Source organism: Triturus cristatus, chromosome 1_2 (genome assembly GCF_964204655.1).
Source record: "Triturus cristatus chromosome 1_2, aTriCri1.1, whole genome shotgun sequence".
Lineage (NCBI taxonomy): Eukaryota > Metazoa > Chordata > Amphibia > Caudata > Salamandridae > Triturus > Triturus cristatus.
The window spans coordinates 572,776,372-572,802,548 of NC_140580.1; the positions used below are offsets into that span (position 1 = coordinate 572,776,372).

At 46.8% G+C, this 26,177-nt stretch overlaps 1 protein-coding gene across 6 annotated transcripts in view; it reads right to left on the minus strand.

Moving 5' to 3' along the window:
• LZTS2 (leucine zipper tumor suppressor 2) overlaps positions 1-26,177 on the minus strand; it is a 647,770-nt gene that overhangs the window by 345,905 nt on the left and 275,688 nt on the right. For 5 of the 6 annotated variants that reach the window (XM_085606497.1, XM_085606493.1, XM_085606494.1 and 2 more), the window contains one exon: positions 4,503-4,582. The exons of the other annotated variant lie outside the window; for it this stretch is intronic. The gene's annotated coding sequence lies outside the window, so the exon portion shown is untranslated. The remainder of the gene's footprint in view (positions 1-4,502; positions 4,583-26,177) is intronic. 6 annotated transcript variants of the gene reach the window in all.

Here is a 26,177-nt window from a genome sequence, read left to right on the forward strand (position 1 = left end):
GGGGGGACCAAACAGTCCCTATGCACAACAGTGGGCAAGCCACTCCCCCCTGCCCTCAAGCAGGACCGCCCACCCCCGATCAGGCACTTCTGCTTTCTCGCAGTGCGAGAAGGCAGAAACATGAATGGTAGTTATTACCATTTATGTTTCTGCCTTCTCGCACTGCGAGAAAGCAGGGGGGCGGCGCCCAAACGCCCCTATGGAGGAGCCGCCACTGCTCTCAAATTATTTCTCTCTGCTAGAGAGTACTGGCCCCTGCAGACCATTTTGTAACCCTGGGCGTAGTTTGCGAAGTAGCACTGCGCGTAGCTACGCGTAGTGCACTTCGCAATATGCGAGCTATGCGTAGCTTCGCAAACTGCGTAGTGCACTGTGCAAGATGCTGTTCGCACGGATTGCACAGTGCGGACAAGCATCCGGCACTGTGCAATCAGTGCAAACTGCATCTTGCACAGTGCAAGCGGTCGTTTTCTGCCGCTCGAGTAGATTTCTACTCGAGCGGCAGCTTTCTCAACGCGGACTGGTAGTTTCTCGACGTGAGCGGTCACGAGCATACGCGACCACTCGCAATGAGAAACCTGACCTCCCCGCGTTGAGAAGCTCGCCGGGAGGTTTATTTTCCACGCTCGCGATCGGCAACTTGATGTTGCTGATCGCGAATGAGGAAAATGTCTTGCAGGGATGTCATTTTGCTTGCTCGTAGTCGCCAACTTGACGTTGAGGACCGCGAGCAAGCACAAAATGCTGCGTGTTTGCACTGTGCTACGAGCAATTCGCGTAGTGCGAAGTAGCGCAAACTACGCGAGCGTAGCGTAGTGCTTTGCCCAGGCTTACCATTTTGTACAGACAGCTGTACAGTGAGCAAGGATTCCCGAGTACATTTAGTGGTCTCAGTGGCTCTAAGTGGGAGGCTGGAATCTCCTTACGATCAAGAGGGCGGGATAACTGCATGCTGCACTGGTCCTCACCTATTGTCTGCGTGGGTGGGGGTGATGGCCCTTGTAATGCGGGGGTGATGGGAAGGTGTTGTAAAATATTGCCCCCCCCAGCCAGGGGTGAAGTCAGGGAATCAGGCTATTCACCCATATCTCATCAGTTGCTAGTAGTGTAAGGGGGAGACCTACATTCAAGTTCGTTACTCTGGTTTGGTCAGGGCTGGCTTTAGTGCTGGTGGAGCCCAGTGCGACAATAACTTTTGCACCCACCCCACACCCCATGACCACCTCCCCGGATTCTCTCACTACCACCGGGTAAAAGTGCCCATCTCTCCAATCATAAAATACTGATAAACACAGCGCCCACCCTGAGGGCAGCGCCCCGCTCCACAGGTCAGCACCCAGTGCGGCTGCACCAGTCGCACTGCCCTAAAGCCGGCCCTGGGTTTGGTAGCAAATATGGATATAACCAGATTGCAGTTGATAACCCCCTTGCCCCCCACAAGCCCTTGGGCCCTGGCTTCCCTGTATCTGCCACACTACTGATAGCTATGCCCCTGCAATGTTAATCTACAAACAGTAGGATGTCTCCACTCGTCGCATGATCTTTGGGCTTCATCACGGCAGGCAGACCCGAGGCAGCGCATCCTGCTGACAGATGGCGCCTGAACAATGGCGGCGCGAGGCCCTTCCTACTCCTGCCTCCCTCGAGTCTCGTTCCACACCCCCCGTCACGCAAACTCTCATCCCTCAACAAGTGGGATTGTTCTTTCTGTGCTTTGCAGTGAACAGGTGCATCCTGTCTTATCTGCAATTAACCACAAACGACCTTCAGAACATTTTCATATATCCCTTCAGGCCTTTACTATGCGGCCTGCAACGGCCTCTCCTCTGCCCCGGATGTTCCAGACACGCGCACAGGAAGTGTGTGCATCCAGAGAGCTGGATTAGGCAGTGCTGAATGGCAGTGTGAATGCCATTTTATTTTAATCAATTCACGGAGCGTGAATGAGATGCAAAGTCAGCTAAGGGATTGTTTAAGGTTTACATTAAATTTGCTTTGTCGAACAAAATGCAACCCATCATGCAATGTCTTTGGAAGAAAAAACACAATGTACTCAATTTCTCTTACATCAAAATTCTACATTTCAATAAAAGCTAATTCGTGGAAATTTCAGTAACCCAGTGCTGCCCACCTTTGAATAGACAATGAACAAAGGAAAACAAGCATTGGCATAGCCAATAGGTCCCGCCTTTGGGACCTTATAAGTGTTTAGCCATGCAACAGTTGCATAACTAAACACTTATAAGGTCCCAAAAGCGAGACCTATTGGCTATGCCTAGCGGCCGCGAAAGTAAAAGTAATCGCGGTAAAAGTGGCGCGTGCGCCCGCGCACATGCACTGTAGCTCTAGGCTGGCCTGGTAGCACTTTTTGGAGCCCTCTCAATAAGTCTCGCCAGACCAGCGCATGCGCTGGGTCAGGCGAGACCTAAAAAGGGAAGTGAAAACCTTACAACTGTAATACAGGACAGGCAGTGCGGCAGCGGCGGGAACGTTTGGCTCATAGGAGAGCCTAAAAAGCATCCCGCCACCGTGACGGCACCTCCAGCACGTCCGTGCATGGTGGGGAATGCACACCCATTGCACACACGACCGTGCACTTTTGGGGGGGGGGTACATCATGTGCCCGCGCACGTACCCCCATGGGCAGATGTGCCCAGGGACTCTGTGGGGCCCCTATACCTTTCCGCCAAACATTTCATTGTGGAGTCCCCGCCATTACATTCTCGGAGTAAATGCAGGCCTGAATCTGCTCGGCGGTGCCGGCATACACACCACCATGATTCCTGCCTGCTTTCTACACTGCAGCGGGATCCTGGATCCTGGCGGTGTTGGCAGTCTTGTGATCAGGCGGGAGGCCAGACTCAATGGCAGCGGTGGCACCGCCATACACCGGTACGTGGCTCCAGGACCGCCAACATCTACATCAGGCCCAAAGTTCTCTCACAAACCAGAAGTTCAGACAGTCATCAAGAATGTCGGAAATAAGCAACCAATAGCTATAAAATCAGAAACCCCAGGAGGCCTTAACCACCATTCCGCTGTATTATGCAAGCTTGTGCATCTTAAAACTAGCTGTGTGGCATGAAAGGGTGACACATAAGGTTGCACCACACCTTGCACGCGTGTCCTGAATGGCTAGACCTGCAACTGGTTGATGAATGTGAATGAGTGTTGAGCAGGCAATGCCTGCCCATGGTGGGCATCACACACAACCATGCACTGATGGAGATTTGATATGCACACTCCGAATGCTGTGTTTTTATGGTCAGCCATTTTCTGACTACTGATACACTAGAGCGACCCATTTGAAAGTAATGCAAAAGTAGTGATCGTAGTTTCTTCCAGGCTCTTCTAAAGAATTAATCTATGTATCACAAGAGTCTGAAGGCAAAATAGGCCATGGTTAGGTCTCAATGTGGGGTCGCGAAACCTCCATGCGTTTCTCCCAAAACGTGGGTGATGTTTTATCTACACTTATCACCCACACAGAACAAAAGTTCCATTACTGACTCGCTGACACATTTTCACTTTGTGCAGTTGTTTAATACACGCTCGTCCCAAAGCCAGAGGTATCCCAGAGATGGCAGAAAACGTGAGCTTGCGCCTGAGTCAAAATTACACAATATGTGCTTGAATAGTGCATTTTTTCCATGCGCAAATTTTGCCTGGTAAAACCTGCAGCAGTTATCCCGAGGAAAAATACTGTGCAATCCCTGTTTTGCAGTTCTGATTAGAAGTAACAAAAAATGGGCTATTTACCATTTTATCCCTCATCCTGAGACATGTAACTTGGAATGGGGAGGAAAATGACTTTCCGAAGTTTAGAAAGGAGGTCGGAAGATTCTCCTCTTAGACCTAGTCTTTAGCTTGGATTTGATCTCAGCGCTGCACCTTTCGAGACTTTCCATGGCACCACAGTGGGGACTGAGGCCTAAGACCGGGTCTCAAGTGATCAATTCAAGGCTGGTGGACACCTTCTTGATCCTTTGTAAGACTTTATGATTGGACAGTGGCAGGCTACAGAGGAGCCATGGCAGTGGAACACTCCAGCTTCCTTTCTGATCCACAAGTACTACTATTGTGACGGCAGTCTCCATGTTGTCCCACTCAAAGCACCTGGAGGCGGCCACCAGCTGCGTGGTGCGATTTACATATCCATTCAATAAATAATTCTGCACCTGGAAAATACTGCACTTGGTGGTATTGCTATTTACCAGGTGCAATGCCCTTACTTTCCTCCGAATCCAAAATGCTGAGGCACTCCAAGTCGTTTTAGCAAAAAATTCGCATGAAAAAATTAATAACCTTGGTGGACAGATAACATATATCTCCCACATGTGCAGTTCGGTGGCACCGGTCCCTCCTTTGTTGAACTCTGGGAAACGAGACTCACTGAAGATTTGCAACAATCCATAAAAGATCTTACACTGTGAGCATTAAGGAGGCGGTCTGAATTTCTCTGGTGAGCCAGATGCCAATAAAAAAACAATATCTGTACTTACGGTGTTAATTTCCGGTTCCTTCCCCTCGATAATGGCCTCTTCTGACTGCTTTATTACCAGTAAACCAGATTAGAAGCAACCTGAAACAGATTAATGATCGGAAATTAAAAAGAAACGATGTTGTTAACCTGCAATATTAAACCAGCAGCACTGCAAGTAAAATGCAAAGAGAAAACCCGTGTGACTATTAGTACCACTAAATTTTCCTTCATAGAATTAGTTTTCTTTCTGAGCAATAAATTGTACCTTAATATTCAACCACCACCAGGGATGAAACCTCTGCTGCTCTAAAGTGATCCTACACAAGTTAATGGAAAAATTCACAAAAGCTCATATTTAGAACATGCAGTCTCAGTTTACTCTTACTTGCAGTTAGAAATAATCGCACTCTATAAAACATTAAAATAGTCCACAGCGTTTCAACGTAAGAATGTGGCTTTAAAAGAAATTCAGCATAAAATAGCACATTTCTTCCTCCCTGGTTTCAGGTCAACTTTCTGTGTTTTTTGTCTCTCCTGCTCATATAAGTTTAGGAGCAGCGCCTTAAAAAGTGAAGGCTGAGGCTAGTCTACGTCCACGGGTATTTTAAGGCACCCGTCTCCATGTGGAACTCATTTCCTATTTGCCACTCAGATGGACCTCAAAGGACCCTCAGTTGTTGGATCCACCAGCTAACCACACTTCCACTTTCGTTTTAGGTGAAACATCACCAGTATCCTCTTATGGCAATCAACTGAAAGATGATCAGGTATAGAATCGAAGACTGAGGAGTCAATACTCCAGCTGCTTGAGAGGAAATTCACACAGAGGCCTACGGCTGTACGCTGTTCCAGTGCAAAGGTTGACTATGCATCCACATGTTTCTTAGTAGAAAATAGCAACCTCTTATGTCAGAGGAGATGCCTCCAGAACTGGGAACACTTCAGAGTGGCTTCTGGACAGGACAACATGACGAAGATGGGTCTCAGAACTTGACGTTGATGCCACTGGAAGTCCAAATCTAGACAGTGCCTCAGACGAGGCCTCCAGAACTAAATACAATATTCAACGTAAGGCCCTCAGAATTGGACAACTGGTAGATGTGGGCTTTGGAAAGTGAACTTTAATACATCTTGTGAGGGCTTGTATTCTATTCATTCTGTAGCATAACCCCCTTTATGCTTTGTTCCTCTGGATCTTAACATTCCTCTTTCTTTCCACACAGCCCTATCAAAGTTCTAACCTAGATTTTGGTCTATCAGCATGGGTAGTCATCTTTGACTCATTGCAGCTCACAATGTTCTCATAAGATCAAACTCAAATTTTGTGAAATTTTCAGCTGGTCACCAGATAAACTGGGGCGGCTCCTCCATTAGGGCGGAGGAGCGTCGCCCCACTGCTTTCTCCAGTGTGAGAAGCAGAAACATAAAATGGTAATAACTTTCCCCGATTACCATTTAATGTTTGGTTGCGGGCGGGCGGGACTGCTCTGCAAGCAGTCAGGGCAGGGGAGGAGTGGTGTGCCCACTCCAGAGGGCGCAATGACTGTTTGGTCAGGCCTATGGGGCCGCCCAAACCAGTCATGCGCACTCTGCCCTTTCTCCATGCAGGTTGCAATGCAGCCTGCATGAAGAACATGGCCTCCACTTAAGCTCCTGGCTGGGCAGCGTCCCCAACAATCACAACGCTGCCATTGCAGCGTTGTGATTGGCTATGGGGAGGGAGCTTGGCTGCCTGCTTCCTGTTCCTGCCGGAGGCAGGAGAGCAGGAGCCGGAACCGAGAAGACGCAGGACCCGGCTGGCGGAAAGGTAAGTTTGTTCTAAAAAAAAAAAATATATATTAAATGAAACCCCCCACTCCTCCGTGACTCCCCACTCCCCCGTGACTCCCCACGCAACTCCACCCCCACCCACCCACGAGCCATGCCGGCCGCGACTGCAGATAAAATATGCAATGGCTGCCTGGCGTCATATTTTGATTCATTGAATTACACTGGATAATCCAGCACACATTGCCAGTGTGCCAGGTCATACAATCCCACTCTCCTACTCGATTGTCAGATACTTTACATTGAATGGTATTTCAAAAACCACTGCCACTCATCTTCCTGGTCTTCACTGGTGGAACAGTGGCAGCGGGATACCTTTCCTCAAATAGAAAAATGAATGGATCCCTTTAGTCCACTCTGATACAGTGAAACTGGATGGCCCATGGTCTTAAAGAAGTTGCCAGCGCCCGGTCGAGGTGGCCTAGGTCCTTTATTTTCACTTTTCGATGTTTCTCTTTACCTTCAAGCATCTGGGTGATCTCATCTGATAGCACAGACTTGGACTTCACAAGCATGCTGATGAGGATGTAATTTAGGGAGAAGCAGGGCAAGACCCAATTAGAAGGAGGAATAATATTGAAGAGAAAGAAGACCAAGACACACATACAACCACACTGAGACCCAAGACAGCTCACAGCATGTATGAAAGCCATTTACTCCTGTGCACATATGTGCACCATGTGTGGTGTTTTAAGCCTGCACTTGGAGAACTGCAGCCACTTTCACGCCATCCTTTGACCATAAACACCCCCATTAGGATCACTTTTTACAACTCCTACTTCCCATACTTAAATATTGCCTGTGTGACCTTGCCTCCTCGTGCATGGGAAACAACACAAGCACTGGGGTATCTGCCACTTGACACTCTTCCCACCTATGACAAAAACATGCAGACACGAGTATAGATCAATTTGTGAAGCCCTATCCTTATTTATAGCTTCCAAAGGCTAAAAGACTGGGTACACCAAGTCTTCTGGAGGTTAGAGTCTAAGAAAAGCTCTGTCCCTTAGGAAATTGTTAGCCACGAGCTCCAGGGATGGAGATTTCTGACCAACAAATATGTTCGGACAGGTTTACCAAAACAGCACCCCAAGCCAGAAAGGAACACTATATTCAGATCAGCCACACGAATATAGGAAGTGAAATACAACATCAACAATGCGTGCCTAAACCTATGAGTAGCAAGGGTTCGGTGGGGAAAAGAACCTTTTTTTATGGCCTTCATCAGGATTCCACAAGCTGCAAGCACTTGCTTAATTTGTTTAAACTAAACAAGGGTGTGCAAAAGAGCAGTATTGATAGTCAGTTTAGAGTAACAACTATTCGGGTTCTTAAGAGCCACAATCCGGGTAGGTTTCTGGATATCCATAAATGAATGAGATGCAAATAATTTACACTGCTACAAAATATCAGTACTATTTGTCTTGGGTACTCTAAAGAGGTTTCTCTCCTCTGTGGGCACAGTTGAATACATCTGGATTAGAATATAGAACATATTACACAGTGGATGCCCATGCGGGAGGGTACAGGAGTACAGAATACGGCTTGTAGTTTAAAATTCAATCACAATGGCTCCCCTGAGCGCTAGGATCACCCGTAATGAAGGTAAATGGGTGCCATAGGAGGGTCGGGGTTGTGTATTGCGTCCAAAGGACTTTGTGTAGAATATGTTGAGAACAGAAACCATGTGGGAGATAGCCACTGTGAGCAGCTAAATTACAGGAGTGCTGTGTTGCAAATGACTGTGAAAGGATGCAATGTCAGTGGTTTACCCAAAACATGATATATGTGTGATAAGCAGATAAAGTACATAGATCGAGACAGCAGAGTATAGACTTATGTGGCATCCGCGGGGCTGTCTTTTTTTTTTAACAAATCTTTTTATTAAACATGTAACACTTGCAGTATACAGTACAATATTATGGACAGTTGATGGTATAAACATCAAAACATACATTTGCTGTATCTTGGTCTATTGGCACGTCAGACATATCTGACCTTACAACTCTGAAATCTTCATTGTAAAAGCACATTCATAATCTGGCATCATGCCTGCTGTCCTCCCTCCCTACCCCTCCTGACTTTACAGACCCCTATAAGTCTCCTATTGGTGCCATATTTTCTCCTATTTTCTAGGGCAACCCCTACTCTCATACACTACTTTCTCAGTGGCACAAAACCAATCTAAGTCGGCCTTCCATAGATCCACCTTCGGTAGGAGGGTGGCTCCTCACGCCCTGGCAACGTTTCTCTTAGCCACCATTGCTGCCACCATTAGCCAAATTTTGGGGTATTTCCGCCATATCTGTTCCCCCGTTACACACAGTATGTGCCACCTGACATCGATAGGGATTTCCTGCTCCAGAACCGCTGACATCACACGCATCACCTTCTCCCAATATTGTTGTATAACTGGACACTCCTAAATAATGTGGAAGAAGGTACCCCTGTGGTTGCAGTCCCTCATGCAGCTATCCGTGTGGATACACCCAAGTTTGTGCATGAGTGTACTCGTAGTGTAAGATCTATGGAGAATTCCTAACTGTACTAATCTGAATCTCGCTCTGACAGCAACTTCTCTTGGACTTTGTATGGCCTCTATCCAATCATCATCTTCCAGTAGGCCTATATCAGTCCCCCAGGCCTCCCGAGCGCCCCCAGCGGATCAGGTGAGTTGTTAACAATCTTCCTATATGTAAGGGATAGTGCCTTTTCTGGGATCGGATCTAGTAAGAGTTGGTCTTCCAAGGGGCTATATTCCTGAATGCATTCCCCCTCTCTGATATGCCTACGGAGTGCATGCCCCAATTGCATATATCTACATCTTTCTGTTTACGCTAGCTGGAGCTCCTTCTGTAAATCTTTGAACGAGATTATCGCCGTGCCCCTCCATACATCTCCTAGGTGGGCTATGTTAGAACTGGGGGTCTCTAGTTGGCAGAGGTAGGTACCTTTGACCAAATAGGGACCATTGCTTCTAGTCAGGGTAAGGGGCTACACTTCTAAAATAACCCCTGCTCACACCCTTGGTAGATTGGCACGAGCAGAGTGTAAAACATTTGTGAACACATACAGTAATACAGTGAAAACACTACAAATGGACACCACACCAGTTTAGAAAAATAAGTAATCTTTACTAGACTTAACACAAGACCAAACGACAAAAATCCACAACACTGTAACCAAAAATAGACTTTAAAATGGTAGAAACAGCTTAGTTCAATGTAGATGGTAAATGCGACACTTTACTCTCAAAGTACCTTGGATGTGTCACGCAATACAAAAAAAAGGGTCGCAGGGAATGTGATGCATCGGTTCCTTGCTTCGGGGGAGGTGATGCGTCGGTTCCTTACTGCAGCGCAGGGGAGGTGATGCGTTGGTTCCTTACCGGAGAGGAGGTGATGTGTCGGTTTCTTACTGCGTTCCGGTTACGATGCGACAAGATGGCACCTCGATGTGATGCGACGATCGGGTGCGATGTGACAAATGGCGTCTTGATGTGATGCGACAACGTTGGATGTAATGCATGCACGCCAGACGGCCGTGCGGCAAACTCGGTAACTTCTGAGCCGCGACAGGCCCGGCGACACGCTTCTCCGGTGATGCGATGGCGACCTCTGCGGCGGCGACACACTTCTCCGTTGATGCGACACGCTTCGTTGATGATGCGACAGCAAACAGCTGCAGCTGCAGCACTCTTCTTCGGCGATGCGACGGCAACTGATGCGGTGGGGACACGCTTCTCCTCGTTGCGTCACGCTTCCAGCTCCCAGCGACTCGCAGTCTTCTCAGAGAGCCAAAAATACAGTAGGCACCTCTCTGCAGGCAGAATTCCTCAGCGAGGGAATTCAGGGGAGCTGGGGTGAAGTCTTGTATCCCTGAGACTTCAGGCAGGAGGCAAGAACAGTTCAAACCCTTGTAGATTCTTCTTCAAGATTGCAAAAGTACACACACAGTTCCTTTTCTCCTTTCCTTGGCAATAAAGTAACCCCTGCAGGTCAACCCCAACAGCACAGCATAGGGGCAGTCTCCTCCTTCAGTTTCCTTGGTTCTTCTCCTTGGCAAAGGGTAGTCTTGATTCCCAGAAGTGATCTAAAGTTCTGGCGTCTGGGTCCCCGTTTTTATACACACAATTCCTTTGTCTCTGAAGGCAGAGAGTGTCTGTGCCTAGTCCAAACCAGTTCTGGGTGCATTCTGCCAGTGCACAACTTCTTCCTTTTTTCAGTGTGGGCCAGGGTCATCAGACGCACCACAGGAGGTGGAGCCAGTATTGTGGAAGGCAGGCACAGCCCTATTCAGGCCCCGGCGCTACTCCTCCCACCACTCCCAATGCAGATAGGTCTATTCAGCCTTGTGCTGACTCACCCTGTCTCCTGGAGCCACCCCAGCCCCTGTCATTCAAAAACATGGCATGGAATACACTAACCTAGCAGAGGCAGGCTGGATGGCTAGGCAAGAAAATACCTACTTTCTTAAAGTGGTATTTTCAAACACAGAATGTTAAAACCAACTTCACTAAAAGATGTATTTTATTATTCTGAGTTCAGGCATACTAAATTTGTTTTTCTACCAGGTTCCCTGGGTCAGTTAGGATTATAAGATGTTATAATCAAACTGCCCATTCTGACCTATGGAAACAGGTAGCCTTGCAATAGTGAAAAACTAAATTGGCTGTAATTCACTATCAGGACATGCCACAAACATCGGGGCATGTCCTACCTTTCACATACAATGCACCCTGCCATAGGGCCTACCTTAGGGGTGGCTAACATGTAGAAAAGGGAAGGTTTAGGGACTGGTAAGTGGGTGCCACTATCCCGTAGTGGGGTACGTTCTGTCAGTTTATTATCCCACCCGAGAAACTTATTGGGCATGCGTCCAGTACGGTCTTTGTATGTGGGGGCATGTGTTTCCCAGCTTGTTGGTGATACAACGCACCCGGATAGCCTCTGTGGCCCATCACGAAGTAGTCTACTAGGTATGCCGGGTCATTTCTCTTTCTAAAAATCCAGTCGTTAATAGTTATCAGCTGCAATGCCCAATAGTATTTCCTAAAGTCTGGTACAGCCAGGCCACCCTCATAGACGCCACGCTGGAGTTTGACCAATACTATTCTTGCAGCTCCACCATCCCACAGTAATTTCCGTAACGCACTATCCACTTCCCTGAAGAATCTGTCAGATATCTCATACAGGGTATTCTGGAAAACATAACCCAGAAGCGGCAGTAACATCATTTTGAACAAAACCACTCACCTCATCAGGGAGATCGGCAACGTCCTCCAATGCGCAACATCTCTTCTCAGGCATTCCAGTTGGGGCATCAAATTACATTCAATAAATCCTGTTTCCGTTTTAGTAATAATGATACCCAGATATTTGAAGCCATCTTTCACTTGGAGCTTTATCTCCCCGGGAAGAGTGAGCGGCGGGCCATCGGAGAGCATGAACATGAGGGACTTATCCCAGTTGATTTGATAGCCTGAATATCCCCCAAATAGATGAAAAATGTGTAAGAGTCTGCTAATTGTAAAACAAGGCCTAGTTGCGTAAAGAAGGAGATCGTTGGCATATAGGGATATTTTCTCTTCCCACTGTCCACCACCTATGATCCCAGAGGTCTCCAGGTATTCTCTCACTCATGCCACGAGCGGATCCAGAGCCAACGCAAACAAGACGGGGGATAACGGACACCCCTGTCTCGTCCCCCTGTGCAAAGCGAAGGAGCGGGAGAGAGAGCTATTCACCAATACTCTAGCCAATGGGTTTTGATAGAGTAGTCTAATCCAGGACTGGAACCAGGGGCCGAAATCGAATCTATCCAAGACCGCAAAGAAGAAATGCCATTCGATACTGTCGAATGCCATACACGTTTCCAATGACAGCAGCGCTGCTTCCTCACTCGGGTGAGATTTGGTTAGATGCATCACGTCGTACAGACGACGTAGATTTAACCTGGTGCTCCGGCGTGGCATAAATTCTACTGATCGGGGTGTTTCAGGGAAGCGATCACTACAGAAAGGCGGTTCACCAGGACTTCAGCCAGGATTTTAACTTCCATATTTAATAAGAATATGGGCCTGTGGCTTGCCTCTCTTGGGTATAACCACTATGGTGGCCGTCCGCTGATTCAATGGCAGGCAGCCGACGTCTCTAGCCTCCTCAAACATGTTGAGAAGATGTGGCGCCAGAATGCTCGTCGTGCACTTGTATAGCTCCGCGGGTAGGCCACTTGGCCCCGGGGCCTTCCCTGCCTGCAAGTCCTGGATAGCCTCTTCAATCTATTCAACGGTAATGTCTTTCTCCATGGCTTGCCTATCTGCATCAGGCAGCGTGGGTAGCCGAACATCAACCAGCAGTTCCCGACATTCTACGTCTGTTCAGACGGGGTTGGAGGCATAAACCTCCTCAAAATATTCAGCGAATGCTCCCATTATCTCCTCACCAGTTACGTGCTTTGCCTCCTGAGAATCACTTATTTCAGCCACCCAGTTACGTTCTCTGTCCCTCTTTTCCAACCAAGCAATCATTTTGATGGCTTTATTGCTAAGGTCGTATATTCCCATTTGTGTTGCCAAAACGGAGGATCTCGCAGAGTTATCCGCGAGCTTTCTTATCTCCTGTTTTTAAGCTTAAGTTCCGCCACCTTCCCGGCCAGAATCCTAGCCTCCATCGTGGCCACTTCAATTTCTAGGGTGTCCCATTGAACCTTTTTCTTTTTTACATCCCCCCAGATGGGCCTGGATATGCCCTTGTATTACGGGCTTGAATGCCTCCCATAGGATACATGTCGAGCCCACAGATCCCTCATTTTCCTGAAAGTAGAGTTTCGCCCTTTCTCTGGTTTAGTCAGACAAATCCTTATTTTTCAAGACCCAGGTGTTTATTTTGAGCGACAATACATTAGGTTTAGTCGGGCCCTGCAGGATCACCTCCACTGACGAGTGGTCTGAGTTACCACGTGACTTAATATGGGGAACCATCCCTCACTACCCCGAAGCGTTGAAATGTGATCCAGACGGGAGTTACTGCCATGCACCGCTGAATAAAAGGTGTACTGTCGTGCTCAGGGATTATGGTGATGCCATATATCTGTTAGGCCCATGGAATCTACAAAGGTGCGAAGTGGCTCCACCCCCTCCCCCTATTGGCTTTAGTTTCTCTATCCCTCTCCGGGTCCATGGTGGCATTCATGTCTCTCCCTAATATTAGAATCCCCAATGGGGGGTCCACCAATAGGGCCTCCAATGCCTCCACATGCAGAGCTGGCGGTATGTATCCCAAGACAATATTCAGCATCTGTCCCTCCCATGTTCCCGTGAGTGCCACATATCTACCTAGGGGATTGGGCCAAATCTGCCTTACTACCAGAGGGAGGCCAGTCCGAACCATTATTCTTCCCCCCCTTGAACCGGTTGTACAGCCTGCGTGTGCTGCAAGTTTATGGCCATATCTAACCATTGCTTTATAGCTATTGCCTTTAAGGTGCGTTTCTTGAAGCAGCGTCAAGTCCGGGGTATGTCTAGGCATGTATTGCAAAACAACTGTATGTTTAATGCAATTGCCCAAACTATTGACATTCCAAGACAGGATTGTAAGATTATTGACACTCTTATGTTCCACCCGGCACAACGCCTTCACATTTAGGTCCAAAATTTGGAGTAAAATAGCACCTTCGGTGACCACTTAGGTGTCGACTACATCATTTCTGTCACTAAGTACTGCATAAATCCTGCATTCCAACGATTCTTTAACAAAAATAAACATCGCTAAAAAGACTATAATAACCCTTCATACCCTGGCCCCAACGTCCCCCCTCCCTGCGACCGGGTTTTAGAACAACCCTCCTCCCCAACTCGCAGAGTGCCTGTCGCCCTTAACAGAAAAACTAATTAGGGGTTGGCAGGTGCCAAGCAAACTAGAGCACCGCCGCCGACCTCCCGCACATCCTATAGGTCTCCAGTTCTGTTCCAGTCCTGCCGATCACTTGCCGGGCCTGCGGCCTGTTGTATGTCCCAGTGGGTATAGTCCTATATACACAATCATACATCTCATTTAGTGCAGGGTGTCCAACTTCGCATTTTTAAGTATCAATGTTACATAGTCGCATGACCTTCTGGGGCTGGACCCCTCTGCTGAGACATGCCTAGTCCGAAACCCGGTATCCATTCGCCAACGATCCCCCATGTTTGTCCTTCGATGGGCCTCGCCTTTCTTCACCTTGGGAGGAGTGGCCCACCATGCGCCAGCCTTCCAGCCATTCCCAGGTTTTCGCAGCAGTGTTGAATTACCACGTTTTCCCCTCGGCGACCACTCTTAACTTTGCTGGAAATAGCATTAAGTATTAAATCTCTTTGCTGCGCAGACTCCCTCAAATGTTCTCCTTTGTCGTTGGACTTGCAGCATGAAATCTGAGAAGAAGCGTATCACGGCATTCTCCAGGCGTAGATCCCCATGAGTCCGCGCTGTCTGCAGGATAGCGACTCTGTCACGGTAGTTAAGAAGCCGTGATATGATTGTTCTGGGTGGGGCACCAGGCTTTGGTTTGGGGATAGGCGCCCTATGCACACGCTCAATAGTAAAGTAGGTAGAAAGCCGTGGAGGCTTTAAGTGATTGAGGATTAAATCTTCTTTGAACAGGTCAACACTCGCTCCCTCCATACCTTCTGGGACCCCCATCACTCTGATATTGTTCCTTTGTTCCCGCACCTCCTGGTCGTCTAGCTTTGCCGCCATCTCCGCTTGCTGTTTCACGAGCGACTGAACCTGCTCCTCTAGGTGTTTCGTACTGGTCTGTAGATGCACCACCTTTGTTTCAGTGGCTGCGACTTTGTTGGGCATTTTGTGAAGATCGGCCTGCAGGAGGTTCACATCCATGGTTACGGCATCTAGTTTGGGCTCTATCGTGCCTTTCAGGTCTGCAATCGCCGCGATTATTGCGCTCAGGGAGGGTTCCGTTGCGTCCTCCTTTCGCTGTTCCAGGGCAACTGTCATTGATTTTGGGACAGCGTATTTGTCCATTATTAGCCTGCGGCCCAGGTTGTCCTTTGGGCTTCATCCAAGGGCTCTGTGACACCACAGGTGATCCTCTCGAATTGAGATGCTCTAGGTATCCCCTACCTCAGTCCTAATCAATCCACTCCCCGGGGCAAAGCATTGCAGAGGGCCCTGCCTACACAACCACTCACAGGAATAAAAATTATTAATGGAAAATTAGGAGTTCAATTCTGCTCTGCATGGGGCCTCTATGCTCGTGAGGCCCCCCTGGCACCTGCCCCGCACACCCATGCATTAAGACCACACTGGTGGCATGCACTAAATGCAATCACTATGCTCAACATTGCAGAACGGACTTGAATATCAGGCCACTCATGGAACTTCTTTAACTTCCCACTTCCTCTGGCCAGTGAGAAACCGAGCCAGCATACCCACCCGTCAATCAGCACCAGCTCTAGACTACACATACTCTACTTGATCTTGTGACTGGATTGCAACCTCTAAATCATGCATCCTTCTGAATCAAAGGCTGGAAATCTCATTCCTTCAGCACAGCATCAAGCAAATCATTTATTTACTAAGGATCAGAATCCTATCAAAAATACGATTCTAAAGCTACTATTTTAAGCCCGAATGGGAATCCAAGACCTTGCCTGTGTGCGCTGCAGCCTACATTCTACTCCTATGTACAGTGGTGGGTGCTTCGGAGCGGGTGTGGTAGGGCGGGGGGAATTGGATTAAAAAAATATTCAACTTACCTTCTTTGCCGCTGCACGCCTTGCCTCCGTCCTCGCCAGCGCCGGAAGCACCCGGCTCCTGGATTCTTCCAGCCAATCACAACGCTGCATGAACAGCATCGTGATTGGTCTGAGCGGCCTGTTTGGCCACTCAGGAAGTACCTGGAAGCCTGGGCATGTTCTCCACGGCGTCCGTGGAGAACATGCTAAGTGCGCATGACTGTTTGGCCGGCCCAATCATGCATACTTTGGGAGTGTAAAAACCACTCCTCACTGTGTTCAGCACCGCCTCCAATCCCTCACAGAAAAATAAAATGATAATAATGGCTTGTTATTACCATTTTATTTTTATTTTTTGCACAGCTCAAATAGCAGTAGGGCGACGCTCCTCCACCTTAGCAGAGGAGCCGCCACTTCCAATGTGACCCGATCACTCTCTTTTTGGCTAGAGCAGCGCCTCAGCTCACTACAGACATCACTTTGTTTGATTGGATAGTACAGCTCCAAATCAGCTGAGCAGCCGCATGTTCAAGCTGCTTCCTCGCACATTGCTATATATATATCATGGGTTGGACACTCACCTCGATCTAGGGGAAAAACATAATCAGAAATAGAGACTGGCTCTTTAGTGCACAGTTAACCACTCATAATATGATCTTTTATCAAAGAATCAGCAGGTTCGTACTGGCCTATGAGGCAATCAGGCAGTGCCCAAAGGGCAACTCTGATAGTTCAGTGTGCGGGCTGGTTTTTTGGACTCTTTGCATGCCTTTTTTATGGTCTACTGGGCCTGTTTTACCTGTTAATTTACAGGAGATTAAGACAAACAATGCCTGCAGCAAGATAAAATCCATGCAGCCTTACAAACCTTGCAAAAGACTATACAGCGAGTCTTTGTAAGTTCAAAACTGTGCGAACTTGAAAACATGCCCAATATTTTAGCTATCTAATTTAATAATGGGGACCACTTTAATTTTGGTTCCCGGGCCTACTTTGTGTCCTTGTCCAATCCTGGGGACCAGTGCTTGACTGACAGTACAGACCAAATGGCTCTCTAGCCAGAAGAAATATGTAACAAACATGGCCTGCATCCATGGAATGGTCTGACACCTACCACTTCACAACAGACAGGATCAATGCCAGACTCTCAAGTGCCACAACATAACATATGGTAAACATTCCCTCCCTAATGCCCAGTGGTGGCACTGGGCATCTTTCTCTCACTACGCATACCCATTCTGCCTACAATGCTTGCCCACCATCCTGCAGCACTTACTCTAATACTGCACATTTCACTGAGGTCATGTCATGGATTGTCAGTGTAGTCTATTTTATGTTTGCAGTCCCCTGGATTGAAGAGGAAATTCTCCAACCCCTCTATAAATGTTAAATTGTTCCCACTTAAGGCAATATGATTGCGACTGTACTGAAAGCTCAGAACTGAAGCACATTGAAGTTTTGGGAGCCTTTTGGAATGCGAAGCATGGTAGCCGGTCCTGTAGTAGTCAACCTACCACCATTGGAAAGTTCACCATTAACAATGGTCTCCCGCTGCTTGCAATAGTATTAGGCTTTTATCTGTATGTCTTGAGCCGGAGATCAGACACCAAGGGCACCAATGCAGGCACACCTTACTCAAAACAACACTTTTGGGACACCCTGTGCAAAAAAAGTTAAGATGCAGAACCCCACCCAGTTATGACACAATGGAAAAACAAAGTGATGCACAGGTGAAAAGTGTGCATGAATGCAAACCCACAAACATTTGCCGGCCTAAGGACAGCACCAATGTATAGGATTTGGAGCACTGCTCAGAACCTTAGCTATGATGCCGATTTTTTCCCCAAACAGGCCACACTGAATCAACACAGACAGTCGTGCACCTAGTCAGAAGCTTAACAGACACAAATAGATGTAGTCCGCGGAAACGAAGAACCTCCCTCTATATGTGTATGCATTTTTTATCTATGAATTGTTTTGATCACTTGAGGCTGGCGAGACAGCTAAAACTGTCTCTAAGCCAGACTTAAAAATATATCTATATAGACAAGACAGTGCAAAATAACGCCCTGCTCCTTGTTCAGTGATGTACTGAAATCTCACAATGTCATGAAAGCAGCCTCAGTGTTCGCCCTCCCTCCATCTTCATTGGACGCATGTGCTGTTTGCTGCGCGTCTGGTTTTAAGTCCTAAAGGATAATGGCGGCCGATGACTCAGTGCCCCTAAGCCTCGAGGATGCTTGGATTCTCTGGATATTTGCATAATCAGAATGAAAGCCCAGCAGGCCTTCCTTCGACCCACTATGATGATTTAGACATCAAGTGCTATCAGAATGGGAGCCTCGCTGGACCGCTTACATGGGTGACACCGCAACATTGTGGCAGGCCAGACCTCAGAAATCTGCCTCGTCTCACTTGTTATCCTTTGTGTCTCACCAGGTTTTTTAAGTCTCGCCTGGCTATCGCGTAAGCGATCGCACAGCGAGATTCTAGTAAGGGGCTCCCAAAAGTGGATTGCATGGCGAGCATGCGCACAATCACGTGCATCGTGCCGCCATGCAATCCGTTTGGCATCGTAATTCAAAGGGTCCGCTCCCCCACCTGGAATGCGCTCCCCCGCCCCGCCAAGCGCGCGCGCCACCCTCCGCCGGGCTTGTCTTGTTTTTCTTGTTTTTTTTAGCGCGCGCACACAACTCCCACTTCTGCCCCTCCCCGGCCACAGATCGCGCCTCGCGGCCGATGCTTGTTATCTTTGTCACCTCTATCAGCTCACAAGGACTTGGACTACATACGAATGAAGTTCCCATGCACTAGCGGCCTCTTGAGGTTCTATAGCCAGCAGGGAAAGACTTGCCTCTCAGCGGCATGTGCCGTCTATAAGCGCAGTCTGTAATGTCACTGGTGCTAAACCAAATCGAAGGAAGCGCCTGTCTCTAACCCCCTCTCGCGAGCGGCCGTGTGAAGGAATTACATTTCGGCTCAGGCCGCAAGATGCCAAACCTCTATGGGAACGCAGGGGGCGCGAGCTCTGTTAATCTGCAAACATTCCGAGCGTGCATTCCTTTCGCGGCCGCGAGGCCATGCTTGTGTTAATAATGCACTTTGAACGCTGCACTTAACCTCGGGCCGCCCCCTTCTTCCTACCTCTCCTCTTCCGCCCTCTTTCTGCCTCCCGAACGCCCGCTCTCCTCCTCTTCCCGCCCACACTCTTTTCCTTTTCCGCCCGTCTCTCTGCCCCTTCACCGCCCCATAGTGTCCTCTTCGCCACTTACTCTCTTCCCTTACCCTCCCACTGCTGTGTACGCTTTAATAATGGCACGTATTTCAGACACGTATCGCCAAACTCATGTATTTCCTCCCACAACTCCCTCGCCCTCTCCTGTTATCCCATTAGTTTGTCCCTCCCCCTCATGTGCGTCTATCCCTCCTTCTTCTGTTCAGTGCTGACGTGTTATTCCCAAACTGTAGTTTTAACCCTGAACAGTCTCTTCAAGACATCACCATCTGACCGGTTCCCTGGGGCCCCTTCAGCACCTCGGGTAAAAATACCCGCCTCCCGATTACATCTCCAGATTCCAGTACTCCATTGCTCTATATAACAGAAACTGCTGAATTTTCCACTCACAAAGACTCCTGCTTGAAGAATTCACAGTTGACAAAACCTCTCAAACCGCAGCTGGGTGCCTCTTCGGGTCAGAATGCCCTACGTAGCGCCAGGCAAGTATGCAGAACCCTCAACTCACAAGACCTCTCCCCTCAAGAATCCACTTCAGCTTGCATACTACCCCCTCCCTCCTGTTCAGGATGACCCTGCTCACTCAGACCCCTCTCCCTCTCTCCAGTTCACAGAGTGGGAGATTTTGGAAAAACAAGCAGTGGCATAGCCAATAGGTCTGGCCTTTGGGAGCTTATACCCGTTTAGCCATGCAACAGTTGGTGTTGTTGCACCAAGGATATTGTGCTGCATAACTAAATACTTATAAGGTCCCAAAAGCGAGACCTATTGGCTATGCCAATGCTTGTCTTACAGAGGTTTAATCAGTGTGGGCGAAAACACAGTTGAGGATGCTAAAAAAGAATGTTTATGTTTCGTTAATATATTTACATATTTTAGATGGGGACATAGCCTGCCAGTTCTCTAGTATCTGTCCAAGTTTTTTTGCTCCACGTTTGAAAAGAATTGCCACCCAAGTTGCAACATGCAGTTCTGTTCATCTTTTGTATGTGCTATTCACTCAGCGACGTTTCCTCCAAACACGGCTTCAAGGTGCGATAATAAAGCGGACAAAATCTCAACTGTGTGCCAAGGGCTTACAGAAAAATCTGCATGTATCTTCCTTGTTCGAATCAAAACCAAGGTACATGCAACTATAAAACCTTTACTTCATCCACCCAACCCTGAACGAGGCTATGAAGGACAGAAGCAACATACCCTTGCGCCTGCTTCACAGGACACTGATGGGCGGACTGACTGCATTTGTTGAGCGTACACTACCCCACTGGGTCTCGAGGTGCTTATTTTACAAACATGCTGAGTGGAACACCCAGGTTACAGGGTTTTTTCATAAAGAGTTTAAGAGGGAGCCCCATGTACAATGGGAAACTCGTTCCAAAAAGTGGATTCCAGGAAGGAACCCCCGCTGTGGGTAATAAGACTATGTGTAGGACCCTATGGCAAGGCTGCATCATCGCTCCATAGGTATCAGCGAGGCAGCCAAGAGATGACCATAGATGACCAAGAGCGCATGGTCATCTGGTTGTGGGGTTGAAGGGTGATATAGGCGATCATAAATCATATGTGGTCTGACAATGGGAGCCAATGTAACCCTCTAACATGAGAAGAAATGTGGTCTCTTTCACCCAGATATGTAATAGCACTCGCAGCAGCATTCTGGAGTAAATGGGTGCTACGAAGAACAACAAGGGTTAGTTCTGGTCTTTCTCAGAGTGTACAATCTACATACACCTCAGTATTCAGAAGGATCTACAGAGGACCTCCCTTAGGTATGGACGTCCATGGTTTCCTACAAGAGCGGGGGATCTGGAGCACTCCTGGTGAGTTGTAGAGGTCTAGAGCACAGAAAATGATTATGGGCGCCACGTGATCATGTAAGGTTTGAGCCACTTGGACGAACCAAAGAGCCTTGGGCACAGATTGATGGGGGTGGGGGGGGCGTATCACATCCACCAGATCAACATTTCAAGTTGTACACGCACGGGTCACAAGCAGAAAGGTCTGCTCTACTGAGACCCACATCACCAGCAAGATAGTCTTGATGGTCACTAGATGTCCCGCGAGTCCCTGGATGACGAGCCCCCGCTGCGCACCAACTGAAGCTGGAGACCACATTTGGTTCTGTTGCTACCAAGAGAAGGAGCACCGTGGGACTGGTACAAACTCAGCTTGTTTCAAACTAGTCCCTGTACGAGGACCACTAGATCTTCTGGGACTTGCACTTTTGTCTGGGGGAGTCCTTGTGAGGGACAACAGGGAAGGCTAGACCCAATTCACACCTTTGGCCCAAGGACACGAACACCCAGAGACGTTTTAATGCATGGGCAAAGCGGGCTCTGGCCCAGGGCCCCAGCCTTTTAGGGGGCCCCCTGATAGAACCAGATCTGTTCTTGTCCTGATGAACTTGAATTATTATTGGACAGTATGTTGTAAAAAGCATTTTCCTTTAAATACATTTTAATGTGGGTAATATGTGAGAGTCTATCACAGACATTTTGCAGACAAATGGGTTGTTTATGTTTCATGCAACATCCATAATAAACGTTTCTCTTAGATCAATACGGGACCTGACATATGAGTAATGGAGGGGGTCACAGAGATTTTTTTTTAGTAATGTTGGTGAGCTACTGCTATGTTACAACACTGACAACACACATCACTATTCCTGAATATTAGATATAAATACATTAAGAATTTGGACAAGTGTGCAGTGCACTGTCAGTGACCTGGCTAAAGAGTAATAAAAGAGCTGAAATTAAATCTTAAAATCAAAGTGTCCCGAACAGGGGCCCCCAAAATACGTTTGGCCCAGGGCTCCCAAAATCCTTAAAACGTCCCTGCGAACACCACAGCTCTAGAGAGTCAAAGAGTCAGTGACACAGTCCAAGCCCCACTGCAAGGTCGGGCTTTTTTACAAATATACCAAAACTACAGTAAACAAGCCTGGCTACATGTTATGTCACCCCAAAAATATTTTACAGCGCACGCACAAACACGAAAACGAGCAAACAAATACAGAACCTAGAAAGCCTTATGTGGCTCCCTTGTGCTTAACAACATGTGTCTTAGCTTGAACATGGACATACTTTAAGCAATATGCTGGGGAATTCAATATATGGTAAATAAGCAACCGGTTTAACTTTGCCACTTAAGACCGCCAGAGTGGACTGCAATGTCGGAGGAATAAACATGTGTATGAAAGTGTGTTTTGTTTGCACAGAAAACATAGGTGTTGGATTGTTTATTTGCAAAAACTGAGAAGCCAATTTACATTTCAAGGTGAGAGTAAAGTTTGGTTTGACACGCGGGCACGCGGTAGACTCATGTGCTGAGGATGCACAGTATGATAGGTGAGGGTATTTGAAGTCAATTACTATTACGTTTAATCATACTGAAGCGCCTTGAAGACATGAGATTTGAGTTAGTGAGTGGGATGGAAGGAAATGTAGGTGTTATAACTTTCACTTGAACTAGCAATTGGGGATGATGGGGATGTCACGTTAAGCATCATGATGTTTCAAAAATATGCCCCTTGTTGGTTTTGCACCCGGATAATAAGCAATATTTCAATGGAGGATTCCATATATTCGAGGTTCCATACATGGCGAGTCAGCAGTTTCTTGGTAACATTAGTGAACACTTCGACAAAGGTTACAATGTGAAAACGGACTTTTGGACTATTATTTGTCAGATATAGTATTCGGAAATGTCATGTACATATAAGAAGCTTTGACTAATGTACAGAGTTAGATTGGTGTTGATCATTTTAGGCAGGATAAAATGTATTCTGGGTGTTGATGTTCTTGAGGGTTACCCAGGGAGTCAGGTGATTAACAAGCCTGCGCGTAGGGGGGGGGGGCGGAGTACGCATGTTTTGTAAGCGGGTTCAAATGGAGAGTTGGTTACACAGGAGACATAACGCTGGTGTAGGCGCACGCAGTGCAGAGAGAGAAGATATGTCGTGAGCAGGTACGTGTGAGGTCGTGTTTTGTGAGTTTACGGGGCGCGTGCAGACAAGTAGGTTTGGAGGCATTTAGAGTGTGGGTTGGGGACGTTTGAGATTAGGAGAGTGAAATTAATGCGGTGATTGCGTGAATGAAGGGAGTGTAGAGAATGGTTGAATTTTCATGAGATGAGAGTTGAGCACGAATGGTTTAAGAGAGAGAGTATTAAAGGATGAGATCCAACAGGTGTGCGTAAGAGGGCGCTAGCGGGAGTGATGCACTAATTTGACACCCGAGGTAACGTGGGTTTCTTCATAGATGGTTGTTTTTGATTGTTGAGGAGTGGGAGGATAATGTTCGTGGATTATAAGGAGCACAGTTTTGGTTTCCTTAATTAATTTTTTATTGATGGTCTGAACCCAGAATGATATAATTGTAAACACAAAGTACGGATTTATGTGACAACTGTAGCTAATGTAACACAGAAGACAACTTAATAATTATGTATTCTTTGGATTTGTTGACTTACAGTTACCCCTGAAGAAGGGCTGGAAATTAGCCCGAAATGCATTGGGTTTTTAATAAAGTAAAGCTGCTCAGAACTATTTTGAGTCGTATTTTCGAAGAGGTCTGGATGCGCATACGGGAATATGGGAAGTATTTTAAAATGCATCAAGCCATGTACGTGGACCAGGACAAAAATGAAAAAAATGCAAAGAAGAAATTCTGACAAACATTGTGGATTCATTTTTTTGATTAAAAGGAAGGTTTAACGTGGAATCATAAAGAGGATCCAGTATCCATTTACGCAGTGCGACTGGAACGCCGATAACGCGCTCCCCACAATATTGATGTCACATTAAGGGCAGATTTATTTCTTGTGGACCGTGCTTCTCAGCATACGCAAAGCTTTCCGGCCATTCATGTAGGTTGTTGGTGGTGTTGTATTGCTTGACGACTGAGGAAGTCAATTTTGAACACGATTCGGAAGTCAATTTTGAACACGATTCGGAAGTCAAATAAGAACCAGTTGAATAAAGAAAGCCCTACATCAAACTGTCATCAATCACTCTACCAAACTCCTCAAATGCCAAAGTGATAGAAAATGCATATAAATTATGCTAGAGAACTAATACTCGAAAGAACTAACCTCTGACACATTGTGAAAGCATGCTCTCAAAATTCTGTAAGGGTCATTATGTGTATCAATGACTAAATAAATGCTTTTGCCTGGATAGTACATAAAGATCTTAGTTGCCCAACGCCCTACCCATTTTCGGCAAAGGTAAAAAAGCGGAGGTGCAGGGTGATGAAATTATTTCACAGCATTTGGTTTAAGAGCCAATGCAGGATACATGCAGGATGCATGTTGCCTCTAGCTACCAAACTTTTACTGTCACAAAAATGGCATTGAATAGGTTGGATACAACTGTTTTCACGAATAACGACATGAAAGGAAGAAATGTACATAAAAAACTTAGATCGAAGGAAAAGTTGTATTCAAAGCATCCCTACGAAAACAGACTATAGACTATATTAACTATTTAATATTACACATCTAGTGATACAGCGTTTCCTGGGCCCACTTGCTTACCAGTGGTCCTCTGACTGACCTTTTTTCTACGACTACGAGGTGATGGGAGTTAACATTGATATCAATCAAAATCAATTAACAGTGTAACCCATTTGGCTACACAATTAGGACCAGGAATCAGTCGCTAGGGTTAACAAAGTTTATTGCAAATTCAAAATCAAGTTAAAAGGCTCTTAGCACCATGCTATAAAAGTACAAAATAGTCCCAATCTACAAAAACAATTAAGGCTGACTAATATAAGGCAGACAACCAATTCAGTCACAATAATACAGAAGATAACAAGCAACATCTGGTGCTCGGATAAGAGTCCCAAGTTTTGTTATCTACGCATGGATAAATCCAAATCACCTACTGTAGAGTTCCTGCTAAAAAGAAGGTTCTAAGAATCTAGAGTCTCAAAATCTGGAATTTGCATAACATGTGTATTTGTAAAGTGCATGTTTCACCCAGAAGGGTATCTTTGCACTGAATACCAGATGTTTATTGTTACCCAACTCAATGGAACTAATTTTATCGACCTCAGAAGGATGAAAGTCTGAGTGGATCCACTGGGACTTTAACCTGTGACCATGAGGTCAAATACAGGCCTCTAGAGTAGATACATTAGTCCACTAAGCCACTGGGCCTGGCCTTAAGGGCCGTCCATAAAGGCAATTAAACAAGGCAAGAAAAATATAAGCAGGGAAGGTGTCAGCATTTCAGAAGCCCGGTCAAGATTCTTCTATGGGTCAGAGAATAAGTGCTAGCCTAAGCCACGCTCAGGAAAGAATCAAAGCAGTCATAGAGGTGTAAACCTCTTGGAGTATTCTAAGCGTCCAGGGGAAAATCTCTGAAGGAATGTCAAAAGGGATCTGGATCTCCAACTGTGTGATTACTAAATTATACCACACAAGAACATGGGAACGGCGTCTATTCCTCACACACAGGTTAGATCACTGCATTGCTGAATAGGCCTGTGAGTTGACACTCTGGTTCCTCATGTTCGTTCATCAAGGTCTTCTTCCCAGGCTCTCTCCTCTGTCGCTAGTACAGTAATGCATCTATTCTACAACGAACAATGCATGTTAATACCTGCAAGAAATGCCACGTTAGCAGAAAAAACAGTTTTGTGCAGCATGGTGAAACACAGGCCTAGTCAGGACAAATTAAAGCATTAACTCTATAGTGCACATTTAGACATAAATGAATAGGTTTCTAGTGCTTTAGATTCACATTACATTTAACATATGATAAATCTTTATAATAATCATGGGTAAGTATGGCTAGCAACTACATTTAAATTAAATATATGAAGTATTAATGCACACATTACATAGACATGTTCTCATTCTAAGTGAAATCACATTCTACATGTATGAGG